Source organism: Hydra vulgaris, chromosome 11, assembly GCF_038396675.1.
Source record: "Hydra vulgaris chromosome 11, alternate assembly HydraT2T_AEP".
In the NCBI taxonomy this organism is placed as follows: domain Eukaryota; kingdom Metazoa; phylum Cnidaria; class Hydrozoa; order Anthoathecata; family Hydridae; genus Hydra; species Hydra vulgaris.
In genome coordinates, this window is record NC_088930.1 from 48,777,501 (window position 1) to 48,787,939 (window position 10,439).

General features: G+C 28.8%; 1 long non-coding RNA gene across 1 annotated transcript; it reads right to left on the reverse strand.

Moving 5' to 3' along the window:
* Positions 1-1,339: 1,339 nt before the first annotated feature.
* LOC136087290 (uncharacterized) lies at positions 1,340-3,281 on the reverse strand. Its single transcript, XR_010641693.1, has 5 exons — positions 3,215-3,281; positions 2,467-3,129; positions 2,067-2,111; positions 1,690-1,734; positions 1,340-1,592 (listed from the first exon to the last, which is right to left on the reverse strand). It is a non-coding gene; the product is annotated as an uncharacterized LOC136087290 (long non-coding RNA).
* Between the last annotated feature and the right edge of the window lie 7,158 nt (positions 3,282-10,439).

Genomic DNA, 10,439 nt, shown 5'->3' on the forward strand with positions numbered 1-10,439 from the left:
CAAAGTGGCAGGCCACTCTGTCCATAGAAATCAAAGACTTAAGTACAATATTTTTTAATCACGTGGTGTTATATATTTTAGTTTTGAAATTTGAAATTACTAATTTTACCTTGTTTTTCTTTTACTAATTTTCAGTTCATAATGTACTAAATGAAATGTCATTATTTAATGATTCTCTATGTAATTAGATGACATTAAAGCTGACATTTCAAAATCTAATGCATTAAAAAGAGCTGCCTTCGTAAAACTAGAGTATCTTGAAAAGCTTTATGTTGAAAAAAAGAATGTTGTTAAAAAGAAAAATGAACTTTAATAATGTAATATATAAAAAGAAATAACTTTAATACTATTATATATATGTTTATATATATATATATATATATATATATATATATATATATATATATATATATATATATATATATATATATATATATACATATATATATATATATACATATATATATAATATATATATATATATATTATATATATATATATATATATATATATATATATATACATTATATATATATATATATAATATATATAAATATATATATATATATATTATATATATATATATATATATATATATATATATATATATAAATATATATATAAGACCTATAACAATCTTTTTGAAGGATCTTGTAGGATTTTAAGGAATTCTTACAGGATAAGGTAAGATCTAAAATAATATTTTAAAAGATCTTGAAGGATCACAATAGGATTCTTATAGGATGCTGTAAGTTAATTTTAGATTCGTATAGGTAATAGGTAAGTTTAAGTTGGAATCAACATTTTCTTATTAAAATAGAATTTCATTCTATATAAAATAAATTTTGCACATATCAAAAACTAAATTAATAGTATAGCAGACATTGTTTTTTTTAAGTACAATTACATTGCATACAATTACAATGTCATGACTGACAACTTTCGTTTTTTCTTCGTATCTAGGCCGCTCTGATTCAGACTTCGTCTGACACACGCCCACGAGTCTTTGGCGAAAACTCTTGTAAGTTGCTCCTTAAGATCTCGCATTGCTGCATCAGGAACTGCGGTTCTATAACAAGAAATAAAGATATATATTAGAATGTCAATTGTCTCCTCTACTTTATAGATTGTGTAAATAGCTAACTTATAAAGGCACTAATTTAGCGAATTGCCCTATAACATTACCTACATAAGCATGCCCTAATTAAAACTTACCTATCAGCCTTTCCATGGGGCTCAAAGATATGACTTGACATATAGTCTGACCCAAATTTGCATTTGACGTATTCGATTGCAAATGAGTTTGCATTCGACCTGTTTAAAGTCGTCTGCTTCTCCCATCTGCATCAACAAATGTAGCCTATCAATATTTAAAAATGATTAGAAAACCATTTTGCTGCAATTGCCAAAAGAAGACAAGAAAATTTAATTTGTGACAAAAATGATTGGCACAATTGTTGATCTACTTACATCACTCTCAGTCGCTTGATTGGCTGAGCCCTCATTATTGAGCAAATTAACAGTCTCTCGATGTAGCTGTTAAATCGACTGTAAAAGGCGATTGGTTTCTTTTCCGATACTAATGAGCACACCTATGCAATACAATTTAAATAAATGTGATGATCATGCTGGTAAAAACTATCTGCATTATCATCACAATTATTCAATAAAATCACAAAAATTACATACTGTTAGACTCTTGCAACACCTTTGTTTGGTTATTGATAGCTGCAACTGAAACAAATGCAGAAAAACGTATGCAAATACTTATGAATTAAATAGACAACAAAAACAAAAAAGTTGAAATTAATAAATTGTAAGAATATGATATTTCCTATGAAGCTAGAGCATAACATAGCATTAATCATAGGGTGCGTTGCACATGATTTTAAGACAAGGTTAATTAATGCCAGCTCGTTCATGGGTAAAAATACTATTGTTAATCAACCTTAAGGTTGATTAACAATAGTAACATGATGTTAACATGGTAGATTGTAACTTTATTTAAGCCATACAGTAAATGTAAACAAAAACAACAATGCTAATTAATAAGGCTAATAACGTACTAATATCTGAAGATGACGAAGCTGATAGAGGCACAACATCATGTTCTGTAATAATAAAAAAACATGCATTGATAATAATTATATCCAATTTTATTGTAAGATATTGTTTGTTAAAATCACATACATGCGCAAGATTAGGCACATTATTATTTAAAATGATGAAACCATGAAATATCAAAACAATATACTAAATTAAATCATATAATAATATATCCATATCATAATCATATATAATATATACTTGTGGCTTATATATATATATATATATATATATATATATATATATATATATATATATATATATATATATATATATATATATATGTATATATATATATACACACACACACACACACACACACACACACACACCTATAGGTTTGTTTTTATAAACACTAACCTGTTTTTTTGCATAAGCAATGAAGTGATTGAAGTGGAGCACTAATATGTTTAAGCTTTGCTGAAATAGAAACAAAATTATAAAGATTAAAGTAGAACAAAATTTTAGAAAAAATTTAACCATCCATTATTGAACAGATTTATCTGCCATACAAAATTAGCCAGGTGGAAACTTGAATTAAGGACTTAAACATGGAAAATATCTTATACCTAAATTATTTGGTCAACTTAATCTATTTCAACATACTTTGCATAAGCAAACTTAGAATTAAACTATGCAATGTATTTTACCAAGTTAAGTGAAATATAGTATGTTTTCAATAACTATAAATCAATGCATAATTAGCAACTTTGTACATGGTTCAAATCATTATAGTTCAACCAATGATCTATGGGTCACCATCTCTGATTCTTCAAACTTTCATTTGACCCGTATATCTTGTATATCATTTAATTTAAAAAATTAACACCATAAATTATTAACAATAACTATAAAAGAAAATACAATCAAAAAATGGCTTAAGTTAAATTATGCTGTTTCAAAATTGAATAGTGATTTTAATCTACTAATGCATATTTGCATAATATATGCTTATAAGCATTAACTAACTTTTTGGAAAGACATCTTCAGCATCAAGATTTATTTTCTTGGCAGGTGTTGATTCTACAAAAAGTAAACATTTGATAAGATAATAGAAGTTAAATTACTAAAAGTTATATAAAATATACTCTAGCAATTAATAACATACCTGTGGCTAAACCAAATTGCATTTCCAAATCTGCAAGAAGTGCATTTTCTTTATTGACTCTAGATACATTTAAAAAAAAAATGAAACTAGATAATTTAAAGTAACATACAGGAGTCTGCAGATAAGCCCCAATCTTGATCAGAATCAGCAGATGATTGCTCAGTAATAAGCTACAATTAAATGTCTCCTTTTATGAAATTATTGTTCATTTAATAGGAATATTATAGAAAACAAATACCAATATTAAAAATTGGTAGTTTATAATGTAAGTTTATCTATAAAAAGTAGTTCTAACTGAAAATATAAAAACCAAAACTTTTAGAAAGAACTCAAATAGACAATATCCATAAGACTAAAAATTGTCATGAAAAAAAATACCTTAGCACTGTCATCTTTAAATATAGTGTCAGTAGAAACACCATCACTAGCATACTTCTCCAAATCTTTCATTTTGGTTTTTAAATCCTTTTCAGATTCCCTAGCATAAAGTTAGACTTCATAGTTGATGTTATTGATTTTTAAAGTTTTTTGATTTTTACAACATCGCCCTTAAATCAAGAAATAGAACAAAGTTATTATGATTGCTTTTGTGCAACAAAAAATATGAAAAAGTAGAAAAACAAGCATACTTTCTTCAGCCATATTCTCTTATGAAGAGATATTGATCTCATAACTGTAGAGCTAAAGTAAACAGGCTCTAGGAACTCTTTCAGCCCTAAGAACCAAAAAAGGAAGAAGTCGGTTGACCCTTCTTGACCTAGGTACATATTCATAATAATTGTTTTTTTGCTAAAAATTACACAAAAAAAAATTGTTTAACAAATGATCTTGTCATAGATACTTACATGAACATATATTTGTGTTATAACCTTACAAAAACCAACCAGTCTAAATTGTCATTAGTAAACATTTAAACAAACATTCATTAGGATGACAAACAAACTCGAATTATAAAACAATATTAAAATGTATATATTTAATTAAAGTACAAATTAATCGTATTCAAATACTAAATTAATCGTGTACAAATAGGTGTTACAAGTTCCTTATTAAAATTTATATATTCAAATAAGGTACAACTTAATCGTGTTCAAATAAAGATATAATAGGAACAACAATATGTAAATTAACCTTATTAGGTACAGGGAATAACAGACATCTAGTGATAAATGATGCAATAGGAATTGAATGAACCTCCTCTGTTTCCATTACACTAATAAAAGACTCAGAAATATAGGAACAAATGATCATTTCTGCAGGTGATAGATCAACAAAATTGAAAAGATCAATTACAGTATTTACGGGTTTTAAGACAGAAACATTAGCAATACTTACTTCACCATGTAAAAATGACAAAATTTTTTGCCATACTTAAAATAACTATGTTCACAATACTGCACAATATAGCTAACTGATGAGCATCTTTTGTTATACTGTAATGAATGATAGCATTGGTTATTGATTATAACTCTATGTGGATCTAAAATCTGAGTTTGACTGTATGACACAGAAGTCAAGTTTATTACGTTCTTTAACTTAGTTAAAAGAGTTGGAGAAAGATTTGCATTATTTATGTAGGATGATATTTATTTTACTAATGCAATCTTTGAACAAATTTGTAATAAGTGACCTTTAGTACCTTTCATATAAGTTTTCATTAAATGATTTTTTGACTCAAAACTAAACATGGAAGAATAAGAAAGAGCACCAAACTTTAAAGCTTGCCTAAGAATATGCGACAATAAATGTACATTTATTGTCGCAAAATTAGAAGGATAAAAAAAACTCATATGTAAATAAAAATACCGAACACAGATTTCCAACTTATCGATCAAATTTCGTGAATTTACATTGTTAGCAAAATGACATGACTTAATTAGAGACATAAAATGAATGCAATCACCTTGAGGCAAATGAAATAAAAGTAAGGGAACAGAATAATAAGCAAGCATATTTTTGAAGTCATGTGCTTTCCACATTTTCAAATCAGTTAAAGGTGGAGACCTTGAAAAATCATGTGGTAATGATATAGTTCGCAAGCATGTTTTAAAATAATGTGTATTAACTCTGCGACCTAAAAAAAAGGGTTTAGTACGGTATTTAGGGTCGAAAAATGAGCTGAGTAAAGTTGAAGTTATATTTTCATACAACAAATGCATGCTATCTATTAAAATATTATCTGGCACTGAAATATAATCTGTCAGTGAGGACTGACCTTTAATTCCAAAAAAAGGGTTTTTTAACCTGTCTAATAGAGTTTGATTTACTAGCTAATAATGCGATACTACTAAATTCAATTGATGTAACAAGAACTGCAGGCTCATATGGGTACACCTGTGCTTTGCCTCTACCAGATTCGACGCGCCTTCCAGGATGCTTACAAAACAGGCATCCAAACTCTCCATTGAACTGCGTAACATTCAAAAAATGTGCTTGAGCAGGTAAATCAAATACAGCAGCATAGGGATGGATGATCACAGTCAACCCAGATGGAAGATTAACTTCTTGTCTAAATCTCAACTTTTTAAAAATAGAGGGCATCAAAGAATCCCAATTAGGTTTACCAGTGCATCTGCAAATGACTAAAAACAAAGAATTTTCTATACGGGACCTAACATTGTTTGGCAAGTCTAGTAGAGTTGCCTGCAATGGCCAAAATGACGATTTCTTTTTAAAATAAGGGTTTGCTCCATCTGCAGATATAAGTAAATGTAAATTTAAAATATCAGATTCTAATGTTGGAGCCAAACTTATAACATCTCCAGCACTAACTAGTTCTTGTCGGTATTGAATAATCATAGGCTTATAAACACTTAAAATTAAATCTAACTGTATATGTAGATTAAACACCACAAACTCATCTGTACTGTTAGGTTCTGTAGGTATTGGTAGATCAAACATTGAAGAATAATCATACACATTTTTTTGAATAAAACTTGTTATAGACTTCCATGACGTAGGAATATTCTCAATAAAGAATGCAATCTAAAAAAATGAATATAAAATATATGCTATATGTTGATCAAATTTTTAAATGCATACTACAAGTTGATCAAGCACACTACAAGTTGATCAATACTTTTTTCTATTGAAAATAGCATAGAAGTTAATTTCAAATATATTTTATATGAGAATCTTCTTAAATTTTGTAACTATAAATACAGTCACATATTTCAATAATTCATAAATGCGCACTTTGAAGCATTTTTTATAATACCTATAAGAAATTGTCAACATGTTTAGATAAATAATTAAGTATTCCTCCCTACCATATAGCTACACCTTTTCTTACAGTACGCTTTTAAAAATTCTTACACTAAAGAATTGATATTAAATGTAAACATTTAGCAATTCGAATTATTTATGGAATCAATTATTGATTGATTACATTACATCTAAATTTAAAGGGTACAAATACGGTCATTGTTTCTATTGTTTGAATTAAAACCATCAACACGTGCTGTGGTTTGATAGCCATAGATAGAGTCTGATAGCCATAATAATGCTCTTCTGCTTTGTAGACTCAAGAGCTCAGTGAAAAATAACATTTATTTATTTAAATGTTATCATAACATGTAAATAAATAATGTTATTTGTACACTGAATTCTTGAGTCAACAAAACAGAAGAGAATTGTAAGAATATAATAATTATGTTTACATATTTTTACAAATCCTTACATTGTTACCTATACATTTTGTATATATTTTATCATTATATATTGGAACTTCAAAAACAACCACTAACTGGTCTACCTGGTAATTGTAGTGCTGGTAGACTACCAGCACTACAATTTATAAAAATATAAAAAATACTATTTAAATAATCAACAGGGTTTGTAAACCTGAAACAATTTAATCACTCCTTCAATTGAACTGTTGCTAATGCCAGACTGAACTGCATGAAGTGCAATTGAGGCAATAAAAAGAGCTCTTGGCATGCTTGTTATTTCTAACTTTTGAGAGACACAAATGTTACTTAAATCATTACTGGCATCTTTTTCTACATTGTCATCCCCAACGCAGACACTAGTTTCCGAAGATTCCGGGATAAGTTGGTCTACTTCTTCATCGAAAATTCTGCATTCTTCTTCACTTTCATTATCAGTCTCGTTATATTCATCGATATGTCTATAAGAGCGCTTTATTGATCTGCGTGCAGATGCCATATTCTGTAAGATACTTGATAGATAATGAATTGCCTTATTTTAAACAATGAAATATAAGCCTCATAAAAACAAAACAAAAATATAAGCCTAATAAAAACGACCATAAGCTTTTTAAAACAAAACGACTATCAAACAGAAAAGCTAAAACAAACAAAATGTAAACGTTTTTATAGATTAAACAGGATATACCTTGTTATAACAAATGTTATAACAAAATTGTTAAAAAAGCACGTTTCTTAATTTCTTCTTTAAATATAATGTTGAAGTTAAGAAACGCGCTTTTTTTCATTTGGAAAAAAAAGTATATTTTACAGAATTAACATAAACAAAAGAATTTTTTTGTTTTTACTTACGATCTTACGAATCCTATAAGATATCCTATAGGAAAGTATAAGAATATTGCAATCCTATAAGATATATAAGTTTTCTGTAAGATAGTCAACTAGGGCAACCAAATCTCTTTAAAATTGGGAAAATGTATCCTTAATTCTACTTAAAGTCCTTATTTTTAACCTCAGTTATAATAGCGGTAACCCTGAATAGACAATTGTTTTTATCACCTAAATTCTTCTTGAGAAGTGTTTCAGAATAAGTGCTATGACCCTTTAATCACAATAGACCATGAAAAGGGTAGTTAATCTTGGCATAAAGTTTTTAAGTTACTTAATCATAAATTAAAGTTCATAATGTTTGTTAACACTGGGTATGTATTCCATTAATAAGTTACATTTTTTTAAATTAGCATTTTTTAGAAGTCAAGTTAAGAACCTTAGCTTTAAACAACAGATTTAATATTGTACCTGTAAATTTCTTGGTCAAGTTATAAGCATTTACAGAAATAAATACTAATAGCATTGATATTGCTAATTATATCTGATGAATACCAAATTATAGTATAAATAGAGAAAACGTATTTAACATGAAGCTGATATAAATAAAACAAGAAATTTCTGATTGTCTCATTTTAATTGGTTTGTCATCCCTCTCCAAAAGGCATTTATAAATCGTTTTAGCATTGTGAAAAACACTTAAAAAGATTACAACAGTGTCTGAAAAAAAGTCCTTTGAAAATAGTTTAGTATCAAAAGTTCAGTGCTTTTATTTGCACAATCCAATTGCATTATGTGATCAAAATTCCATTTGTTCGCCACTATTTGTTAAGTATTAAACCTGCAAATTTTTTACTAAACTCTCGATGATAACAATTATTTTTCAGCTAAGCCTGTAAGTCTGCACTGTGACATATTTGACCTTTAGTAGGTTTTAATTAATTTAAGTTTTGAGAAACTTATTTCTGCGGAAGCAACAGCGAATGACAACAAAATTCGCAAAGCTATAACTAAATTTGGAAAAGATTGTTCGTAGTGATTTTCTCAAATAAACTTGATCAGTGCCTTAGAGAGCAATTTTCGTGGAAACATGCTGGATATTGTTTTGATTTCATCAAATAATTGATTTGAAATAACATCTGAATGTCCATCTTCAGTTAAGGCAACCTCTAAATCCTTGCTATGTTTCTTAAGTGCTTCAGTATTTTGGGTGACTTCTGGAATTATATATTAGAATCCAAAACCATCAGAAAGTTCTTTCAGTAGATTAAATCGACTTGTTAAAGATGATAGCACTTGATCTACCAGTACATTGAAAACTTCCACCACATACTGTGTTTCTGGATTTAAAATTTATAGGAAAAAAAAGTTTTTTATCTTTTTGGGCGAACTGTGTTTTCATCTTCAAACTGAGGACTTACTTTTAATTCTTCTGCAATTTCTATAGCAAAAAGTTCGGCATCCTTAATTCCTTTATCACGAAAGTCATTAAAATACTTGAGTAGTTGATTAGTTGGTAGCAAGCTTCTTCCTTCTGCGCCAACAAGGATGGAGAATCAAAACAGGACTGAATAAAAGTAAAAAAGCCAAAGTACTTTGGAAAAACAAGTATATCCATAGTTATAGTATATTTATTCCGGTTGGTTTGCTTTTCTCATTCGAATTGTTTAAATGTTCAAAGTTCGCAAATCCAAAGAAAAAGATTTGACAGACATAAAAATATTAATAATGTTATTAAAAAACATATATTTAAATTTTAAATTATGAGGCCCTATAAATTCTGAGGCCCCGGCAAAATCCAGAATGCACCCCCCCCCCTCACTCCCTCCAAAGGCAGCCTCTGCATATATATATAATATCTTTATATTTATATATAATTACTTAGCTTTGGCTATTAAGAGATGTTAAATTGTTTGAATTATTGCAGGAACGTGTAAATTTATTATAGTAATTGTTGTAACGTTAATAAATACCAGAACTTGTAATGAAATACATATATATTATAAGTAAGCTATCTTTACATGCATATATATATTAACTAAAAAAAACGCCACGTATATATAAACATTGTTCCTGCTCGTCCGCATATAATTAAGCTCTACGGTTTCACATCCCGGAAACGTATTGGCTTTCGTCCCCTCGTCGACCGTGTAGTTCTTCGATTCTGGATATGTTCTTCCTTAGTTACAAGTAGTTCTGGCATATCATGTATATCAGATTTATTACAATTGGAAGGGAAGAGTTTCTGATTGTTGATGGGATTATCATGTATATCGTCTTCATTATTCATACGTGTGTTAGGTTCATTTAGGCGTTTGTTTATTTGATCACAGTGTGCTAAAGTACCGGAAGAGTTATTCCTCAAAATGATTGCAGTGTTAAGACCAGCCTGAGATATGAATGTAGCAAGTTCAGGTTTGGAATCTGGTTTTTGTCGATACCATAATGGTGTTCCACTTTCAAAACTCATAGTAAGAGGAGATATTAGCTGTATCCCCATCATCTCGGAAGGGCTTCTTGATCTCCCTGCATGGAGTATTGTCCTATAGCTTAAAAGCATTCTGCTTAAATTTTCACATAATGAACCTTTATCTGGTGAATACGCTTTTAACCCCATCTTTACTGTCTCTACCATTCTTTTGGCCGCTCCATTAGATTGACTGTGGTATGGCGGGGTTTTATACGGCAAGCAACCTATTTTCTATAGCCACTGCTGCAAGGTGGTATCA